Source organism: Palaemon carinicauda, chromosome 7, assembly GCF_036898095.1.
Source record: "Palaemon carinicauda isolate YSFRI2023 chromosome 7, ASM3689809v2, whole genome shotgun sequence".
NCBI classification, from domain to species: Eukaryota; Metazoa; Arthropoda; class Malacostraca; order Decapoda; family Palaemonidae; genus Palaemon; species Palaemon carinicauda.
In genome coordinates this window covers 15,372,670-15,382,669 of record NC_090731.1, presented here as the reverse complement: position 1 = coordinate 15,382,669, position 10,000 = coordinate 15,372,670, and the positions used below count along the sequence as shown (strand labels likewise).

Sequence of the window (10,000 nt, the reverse complement as noted above, 5' to 3'; positions counted from 1 at the left end):
ACTACTAGTTTGAAATAATAGAAGAGCTAGTACATCCGTGACATAAACTTCAAGCAACAGTTAAGTTGTATTATTATTAAAACACCTTCCAAGAAGGGGCGAAAGTTACGGCCAGCCAATTGCAGGGTCAGCGATTCGCGTTGTCCTTTTAAAGGTTTAAAGGTTTAAAGGTCGCTCATGAATGGCAGAGGCAAGGGACAGTGACATTACCCTAGCAAGCAGGACAATACCCTAGAGACTGGCCATATATCATATGATTAGCACCCAAACCCCTTCTTGCCCCCAACCAAGGACAAGGGAGGGCCAGGCAATGGCTGCTGATGACTCAACAGATAGATCTATAGGCTCCCCGAAACCCACCAACCTTAACTCACAAGGATGGTAAGGTTGCAGACATTAATGGCACTATCGACACTGAGCAGGACTCGAACCCCCAACTGGCAAACACCAGGCAGAGATGTTACCAATCAGGGGATTTATGTTAAAGTCCTCTGTGCGAGGAAATTTGGTGTAATCCCCAGCTTGTTTGATCTGTAAATCCCCAAAACCAAACTAAATGACTCTATCAAAAAATTTCAAGAGTTTCAATGTAATCATAAAGTAATTGACTTGATTATTTAGAAAATATTTTGTTACGTTCAACCAACCTAATTCTCTCAAGATAAGGTAGCTTTTAACGTAACCATATATCCAATTTAGGCATCCCCTCTATACAATAAAGAGCAAGTGTGGTTATATATACAGTAATATATATATATATATATATATATATATATATATATATATATATATATATATATATATGTGTGTGTGTGTGTGTATATATATATATATATATATATATATATGTGTGTGTGTGTGTGTGTGTGTATAATATATATATATATATGTGTGTGTGTGTATATAATATATATATATATATATATATATATATATATATATATATATATGTATGTATGTATATACATATATATATATAGATAGATAGATAGATAGATAGATAGATAGATAGATATATATATATATATATATTTTTGGGCTCAAGCCATGTCGTCCTGATGGAAGTTCCTATAGGGTAGCTTCCTAGGGTATATTACAACTACGGCGATATTCCCAGAGAATTTACCTTAAGGTACCAGAATTCTAACTCCTGGAGCGAGTATCCCTCGTGAAAGGGATATCGCGACATATCAGAGGACGTATTCTAGACACGTCACATGGCAATCTACGACCTGAACAGAGATTCGTCTCGTAGGAGGGAGATTGACGAGATACGAATTCGGGAAAGAAAAAGGGGAGCCGCTCCCAAGGCTTCCCTATCCCCCGATTCGTATGCGTGCCTGGCGCCAATCCTGGCGCCATCTGTATTCCTTTTTGCGTAGCTTAACAACTTGGTGTTTTTTCCTATTTTTCTCGCAAATCTTGGATTTATTCAGCTTTTCATGGCTTTTTCGTCTTCGTTGGCCTCGGATAAGTTGAGTATAGTGTCTGTTATGTATAAATGTAGGCTCTTGGTAAAATTTTGAGTGATTAATAGGATTAATCTTTGATACAAGAGCCGTAGCCTACCAGAGGTGTCCTGGACACTGTCACTCGCTAGGTATAAATTAGTTAGTCAGAGTGACATTCCTGGTTGTTTTGCTTAATAAATTTTAGCTATTTAGCTTTACATAGGATTTCCTTTCGTGCTTAGTATTATTTGGCGAAGTATTCGCCAATCTGGCCTACGCTAGGCCATGTAGCCTAGTCGTTTGGTCCTAGTACTTAATGCATGATTTTGGTTTTTCCGAGTGTAATTAAAATTTTATTGAAGCTTTAGGCTATATTTTATACATTTTAGACTGTGTGGAATATTTCCAAGATTGTATACGTGAGAGTTTCGGTGAATTAGGTAATCGATTCTCTTGGTGCCTAGGCTAATTGCTTATGGAGCCTTAGTATACTTTATTATACTCCCCGGTTGCTTTCTTTTCTTCGGAGAAGGTATGCAATCCCTTTCCCTCTGTTTAAGCCTTGGGCTTATCCCTAAGTGGTTTTTTCCGAATTTATTTTCGATAAAACTATACTAGGGTGTTACTGTACCTTCCTGTTCCAGCAGAGTCTGGTTCAAAGAGGGACAGAACAACAGAGTTTTTAGTCTGAGTCCGTGTTGTTTGGCTTGGGGCAGAGTCTCCCTCGCTGACCTAACACTTACAAAGGGAGCTTAGCTCCCTTAGGTCACTATCGAAGGTTTCTGTAGTTATGATTCCTTCTTGTGTGATCGACCAGACTAAGTCCTGTTGCTGTTCTCGGGGAGGATAAATCTTCCCTTGGGAGTAGCAACGCCTTCCTTGCTTTGGTGCTCTGGAAGCTGGCAGGTATTATACTACTGCGCTGGCCCTTTCCCTTAGATCTCCCTTAGGCTAAGACAAAGTTCTTGGCTGCGGGTGATCTGTCACTAAAGCAAGGTTGGCAGGACCCTCTTGTCCCTTCCCCCTCTATCTCCGTAATGGCCTAGCCATTACTGTACTGTACCTTGCCGGCCGGCAGAGCTGGCCGGCAGGGGTATTACTGTACTGTACGTCATTCTACTTCTGGACCTAGTATAGGTTGGGATGTGGAATTGACTAAGCCCATTGCCGGCCGGCAGAGATGCTGGACGGCAAGGGTCTTATGTTTTCGAGTGCTGCCCGGACCTCTCTTGGTCCCTCATCCATGCCTGCCGGCAGAGCCGGACGGCATTGGTCAAGGAAGCCTGAATTAAGTTTCTCCCCTTCCTTATATGCACTCTTTCGGTTGCTGGGCTCGGGGGGTTGTGTACACTCTTATCCCGGCATCCATTCTATTTTCTTCTAGTGCTGTACCTGTCCCGGCTGCCGGCCTATGAGGCCGGCTGCCGGCCTATGAGGCCGGCAGCCGGGCAGGTGTAGTCTTCTGGTTCTTTTGCTGCCGGCTGGCATCGGTCTTGTACCTTTGCCGGCCGACTTATGTCAGTCCTTGTCTGCCGGTCACCAAGAGTGTGGCCGGCAGCTGGGTACTACCTTGTGTAGTTGCTGGCCGGCAATCATTGCCGGCCAACACTGGCTGTTGCTGGCCGGCAGCTGCTGCCGCCGGCACAGGCATTTGAACCAGAGGGCTGCCGCCCTATAGCTGTTAAGTAGTATACTTTAAAGCTAATTGTGGTGTGTGCCGGCCGGCAAAGGCAGGCCGGCACACATCCTCCTATACTGTACTAGTACTCTTCTGTATAGCATATACAGTAAGAAGAAAACTATAGTAAAAGTTTAGGTACAGCACTGTATCTTCTAACACTATTGGGTTTTCTTGCACGGCCCTTTGCTGTTGCCTTCAGACAAGAAGCAGAGTTCTTCCCTGTCTATTATCCCGGATTTTAAAATCATTGCCTAGGTGTGAGCTCCACCTGTTTCCTCTGGAAACTTTGCATTGGTTACTCTAGTAGAGATAAACCATTTTGATTTTATTATCTGGAAGGCTGCAGCAGTGGGTTGTGAGGGAAACACAAGTGTGTGTCTTTAATTTCTGAATTGTTATGCTATACTATGCATATCCAGTGATACATAGTTCACTTGATACTCATGGAAATTTCTTCTCTTTACAGAAGGACACTCCGAAGTGGGGAAGTGCTTTCTGCAATGTCAGCAGCAAGAACCTCTGCGGACATGAGTTTTGTAGGAGACACGCAGCATACGCTGTCTCCAAGGATGATCTCCGGTATTGGGACCCTCAGGTATGTACTGTGTGCACTAACCTGATTAATGAGACATTTAAATAGCTAGGAAGAAGCTTCGTACCTGGGTAAGGGGCTTCCAAAAGTACACTTCTGGCCCTTATCTTCCAAGTGAGAATATGAGGGCGTATCTTTTCCCTAAGGCATCAGCTGATGCAGTGATTCCCCAGCCTCAAGAGGAGATCCCCTAAGTTCAGATCCAGGTGGATGCTGAAGTCGCGGTCGCGATGCAAGACATCCAGCTAAATGACAGGATATCTGATGTGGACGGGTGTCAGGAGGAAGACCTCCTTGCAGAAGCCCAGGATGAAGTTCAAGCCCCTCTACATCGGCCGGTCTCCCAGTAGAGCTGGGACAGGCCCTCTCTTCTATTGTTGGAATGATCCAACAAATGCAGAAGGAGAATCAGGAGAAGGCGGCTGCAATGGAACTGCGAATGCAGTGCCTTGCAGAATCACATGGCCCCAGAAAAGCTCAATGTGAAAGACCTTCCTTTGTGCTCGGATGCTAACCCATGGAGGTATGCTGAGCACATGTCGATGACGACTGGAAAGATCGTCATCTCGGATATGCTGGGCTCAGTTCCCCTGGAGGGTGGAATTCTGGCCCAGCAAGGCACCATATCCGGACTGTTATGTCCGGCTGAGGAAGGAACCAGCTTCAAAGGAGGAGGCAGAGCCGAAGGAGGTCATAGTGATGACCATGCTAAGGCTCAAGCTCTACTTTCATCTTCGATGAAAGAGAGGGGCTTCTCTAACTCAAAGGTAGCTGCATTGAATAGGAAGCTCCCTTCCTTTGTGTCCTCGCCTACTAGAGCCTTCCCCCTTTTACAGAAAGGGTTTCTGGCTGTACTAAAAGCAATCGAGGCCGGCAAGTCTTGCCCCTCCCTAGAGGAGTGTAAACCCTTGTCGCTGGCCCTGCCTATGGACCACAAAGATTGGAAGGACGTCCATCTTACGTTCTAAGTGGGAAAGTTGGAGGCTGATATTGCCGGACGTCAGTTCGGCAAGGACCTCCCTAAGCTGTCTGACTTTCTTTTGCGAAGTGAGTTCGATACAAAAGAAAGACTGACTGCCTCAATGTCTCTTCAGACTACTCTCGAGACGATGGCAAGTGACCCCAAGGTCCATGAAATGTTCATGGTAGTGGCCAAGCCTCATCTGGCCACAGTGACGAGGGACCTTTATGGCTTCGTCAAGGCAAGGAGAGCTTGTAGGGAGTTCGTGTTTACCTCGGCTACAGTGAGGCACGAGCTAAAGAAACAAATCTCCTCCAACATTTGGGGAAAAGACCTTTTTCCCTACCGACTTGGTCAAAGAAGTTTTTGATAAAGCCACCTTGGAGAATAGAAACCTTCTCCAGAAGTGGGACCTGGCTATCAAAAGAAAGTCTTCCCCGGATGAGGGTCCTCAACCAAAGAGGAAGACTATGAGGACTAGGCTACCGTCTCGGCCAGCCAAGCCTCTTAGACAGCAACAGCAACTGCAATTGCCATTGCCCCCAGTGCCCCAGATCGTGGCACAAACCCCGACCACCTTTCAGTGGGTACCCCAGGCCGTGTCGACACAGTCCACGGCATTCACCCCAGCGTTCGAAGGGCAGTCTACTTCCTTCCGAGGAAAGCCTAGAGGAGCAGCCAGAGGCTCGTCTAGACGCCCCTCAAGGGGAAGGGGATTCAGGGGTGGTCGTGGTCAGGAAGGCAAGACCTCAGGACGGCAGTCCAAGTGAGGTGATACCGGTAGGAGGGAGACTTCTGAAATTTCGGGATCGGTGGACCTTCGATCCCTGGGCCCACAGCCTACTCAAGAATGGATTGGGCGGGAGCTGGTACAGCACTCCACCCCCGTACCTTCGGTTTTTCCAACACTCCACCCCCGTTATGGAGGAGTACGTTCAAGAACGGTTGGAGAAAAAGGGTGAAGCCCATCAATTTCTAAGGGAGGCTGTTTTGTGTTCCCAAGAAAGACTCGGAAAAGCTCAGAGTCATTCTGGACTTGTCACCACTTAACAAGTTCATAGTGAATTGCAAATTCAAAATGCTAACACTGCAACACATAAGGACCTTACTGCCCAAGAGGGCATATTCCGTCTCTATAGACTTGTCAGATGCCTACTGGCACATTCCAATTAGCCATCGACTCTCCCCCTACCTAGGGTTCAGGCTACAGTGAAGACTATACGCCTTCGGAGCCATGCCATTCGGGCTAAACATAGCCCCAAGGATTTTTACGAAGCTTGCGAGCGTAGCTCTCAAACAATTTCGCCTAAAGGGAATTCAGGTAGTAGCCTACCTGGACGACTGGTTGGTGTGGGCAGCATCCGAGACAGAATGCTTGCAAGCTTCCAGTCAGTGATCCAGTTCCTAGAGTACCTAGGCTTCAAGATCAACAGAAAAAGTCTCGACTTTCTCCATCTCAAAAGTTCCAGTGGCTCAGATCCACTGGGACCTTTTGTCACACCGTTTCTCCACCCCAGCGAAGAAAAGGAAGGAGATAGCGGGTTCTGTCAAGAGACTTCAAGATTCCGAAAGGATATCAAGACACGAGCAGGAGAGAGTACTGCGCTCTCTCCAGTTTGCTTCGGTGACAGACCCAGTGCTAAGAGCACAGCTAAAGGATGCAATCGGAGTTTGGAGAAGTTATGCATCAAACGCGTGAAGAGATCTGAGAAGACCAGCCGCTTCGGCTAAGTACTCTTCTCAGGCCTTGGTCCCAAGCCAGACATCTAAAGAAGTCAGGTTCTTCTTCAGCCACCTCCCCCGTCGGTGACGATTCACTCAGACGCCTCAAAGGAGGGATGGGGAGGTCACTCTCATCGGAAAAAAGTCCAGGGGACTTGGTCCAGGCTATTCAAGACCTTTCTCATAAAACTTTCTAGAAGCTAGGGCAGTGCTCCTTACCTTAAAGAAAGTCTCCCCGCGTCATTCGTTCCACATAAAGTGGTAATAGACAGCGAGGTAGTTGTAAGATACTTGAATCGACAAGGATCGAGGTCACCACCTCTCAACCAGGTGATGTTGGCCGTCTTCCGATTGGCGGAAAAGAAGAAGTGGTACCTGTCGGCAGTTCACCTTCAAGGAGTCCGCAATGTGACAGCGGACGCTCTATCCAGGTTCACACCGATAGAGTCGGAATGGTCCTTAGACGCAGGATCATTCTCCTTCATTCTGAATCAGTCCCAGAACTGCAGATAGACCTCTTTGCGACGAAAGACAACAAGAAGTTGCCCCTGTACGTGCCCCGTACGAGGACCCCTTAGCGGAAGCAGTGGACGCGATGTCCCTCGACTGGAACAGATGGTCCAAGATTTATCTGTTCCCTCCTCACAACCTTCTGTTGAGGGTCCTCAACAAACTGAGATCCTTCAAAGGGTAGCGGCAATAGTGGCCCACAAGTGGCCGAACAGCGTGTGGTTCCTCCTGGCATTGGAACTGTAGCTGAAGTTTGTACCACTACCAGATCCAGTTCTGACCCAGCGAGTCCAGAAGTCAACTGTCTGCGCTTCATTACAGAAAACCCGGACCCTGCAGTTCATGATTTTCTCTCCCTAGCGGTGAGAAAGCGTTTCGGGATTTCGAAAGCCAGTATAGACTTCATTGAGGAATATAAATGCAAATCTACTAGAAGGCAATATGAGTCATCTTGGAGAAAATGGGTGGCCTTTTGTCAAGGCGAAGATTCCGCAGGAGATCTTGACAGACTTCTGCTTATCTTTTTTCCCCACCTCCATGGTCAAGGGTTGGCAGCGAACACGATTTCAGCGTGTAAGTCTGCTTTGACAAGACCCATTCTATATGCCTTCCAGGTCGACCTAGGTAACGAGATCTTTAATAAAGTCCCGAAAGCATGTGCTAGGCTCAGACCTTCAGCACCTCCAAAGCCCATTTCATGGTCTTTAGACAAGTTCTTCATTTCGCTTCTCTGTTGAGCAATGAAGAATGTGCGTTAAAGGATTTGACACAAAAAGTTATTTTCCTAATTTGCACTCGCGTCCGGGGCCAGGGTTAGTGAGATTGTAGCCTCTCGAGAGAGGCAGGTCGTGTTCAGTTCCTGGATGGGGAAGAACTGAACCTGTTTCCGGATCCTACGTTTCTCGCCAAGAATGAGTTACCCACCAACAGGTGGGGTCCCTGGAGAATCTGCCCTCTGAAAGAAGATGCATCTCTATGTCCAGTAGAATGCCTAAAGGTCTATCTTCATAGAACTTCAGACTTCAAGGGTGGTCTACTATTCAGGGGAGAAACATCAGGCTCAAATTTATCTCTGAATCAACTCAGAGCGAAAATCACATATTTTATTCGCAGAGCGGATCCTGACAATACACCCGCAGGTCACGATCCGAGGAAAGTTGCCTCATTCTTAAATTTCTTTAATTGCATGGATTTTGAACATCTCCGTTCATACACTGGCTGGAAGTCTTCCAGAGTGTTCTTTCGCCACTATGCGAAGCAAGTAGAGGAACTAAAAGAGATCTGTGGTAGCAGTGGGTCGCGGTGTTAACCCTACTGTTTAACTCTGCGAGGAACAGTGGTCTTAATTGGGACGATTAATTCCAGGGTGAGTGTGTAGTTACATACTGTACTACAAACTAAGTGAGGGCACTGTGTTGCCCATCCAGACTGTTCCATTTCCGAAGGTGAACCTAGCATAAGTGCAGACATGTGTGCCGAGCGTTTCTAACGCTAATGTCATTGATTTGTAATACAGGCTTTTATGACTTTGATACCTCGGTATCTTAAAAGTGGCATCTAATGTTTGTCTTTCAGACAAACAAGCCCTGTTTACTATCATACTTATGCTTAAAGTTTTGGGTTATCCTCTTCTTATATATATATATATATATATATATATATATAATTGTGGTTAACCTGTCTATTTATTGCCTGTCAATAATCTGGTTCTTGAGAACCTTGCGTCTCCTTCACCTGTGTCAATTTACTGGTATAATTGAGCATTCATTCTATGTACCTTATCTGGGATAATTCTAATAGAATTGTTCCTTTATGCAAGCTATGTTGCATTGGTTTTCCTCCTATGCGGATATAAAACCTTTGTCCAATACAAGTATTGTGCGGAAAACTGGTCGATATTTCATATTGACGCAGTGGTCCTTTACAAACTATGCTTTACTTAATATAGGGCGAGACCACTATATTAGCTTGCCTGGTATTCGTACATAGATATATGTACTCTTCGAGACTTTTCCAGAGTCTAGTAGGACTCTTCCCTGTAGGGGGCAGGAAGCTCTAACATAGTTTATAGTTAGTTGAAAAGATGTATAACGGTAACATCTTAGGTCTCTAGGTCTAGTCGACCGGGAATAAATATCTCCGGGGAGTACGGCACGTTCTGAGAATCCACAGATACAGTAATGCTCTGGTACACTTCCATCAGGACGACATGGCTTGAGCCCAAAAAACGGATTTTGAGCGAAGCGAAAAATCTATTTTTGGGTGAGATAGCCATGTCGTCCTGATGGACCCGCCCTTGCCTTTCTAAGAAAGGGCTGTAGGACCCCTCCCTACATACAGTATCTGTAGCACCTCGTGTACGCTACAAGGAATACAGATGGCGCCAGGATTGGCGCCAGGCACGCATACGAATCGGGGGATAGGGAAGCCTTGGGAGCGGCTCCCCTTTTTCTTTCCCGAATTCGTATCTCGTCAATCTCCCTCCTACGAGACGAATCTCTGTTCAGGTCGTAGATTGCCATGTGACGTGTCTAGAATACGTCCTCTGATATGTCGCGATATCCCTTTCACGAGGGATACTCGCTCCAGGAGTTAGAATTCTGGTACCTTAAGGTAAATTCTCTGGGAATATCGCCGTAGTTGTAATATACCCTAGGAAGCTACCCTATAGGAACTTCCATCAGGACGACATGGCTATCTCACCCAAAAATAGATTTTTCGCTTCGCTCAAAATCCGTTATATATATATATATATATATATATATATATATATATATATATTTTTATATATATATATATATATATATATATATATATATATATATATATATATATATATATATATATATATATATATATATATAGATATATATATATATAAATATATATATATATAGATATATATATATATATAAATATATATATAATATATATATATATATATATATATATATATATATATATATGCATGTGTGTGTGTATTCATGTCATCCTCAACGGCAACCACTCGGAAAACAACAATCTCCCACAAATTGCCCAAACTAGCGTGGTGTAGTTAGGAAAGGTGGAGTCGGAGGGAAGGG

At 45.2% G+C, this 10,000-nt stretch overlaps 1 pseudogene; it reads left to right on the top strand.

Moving 5' to 3' along the window:
* LOC137643487 (monomeric sarcosine oxidase-like) overlaps positions 1-10,000 on the top strand; it is a 47,862-nt pseudogene that overhangs the window by 6,568 nt on the left and 31,294 nt on the right.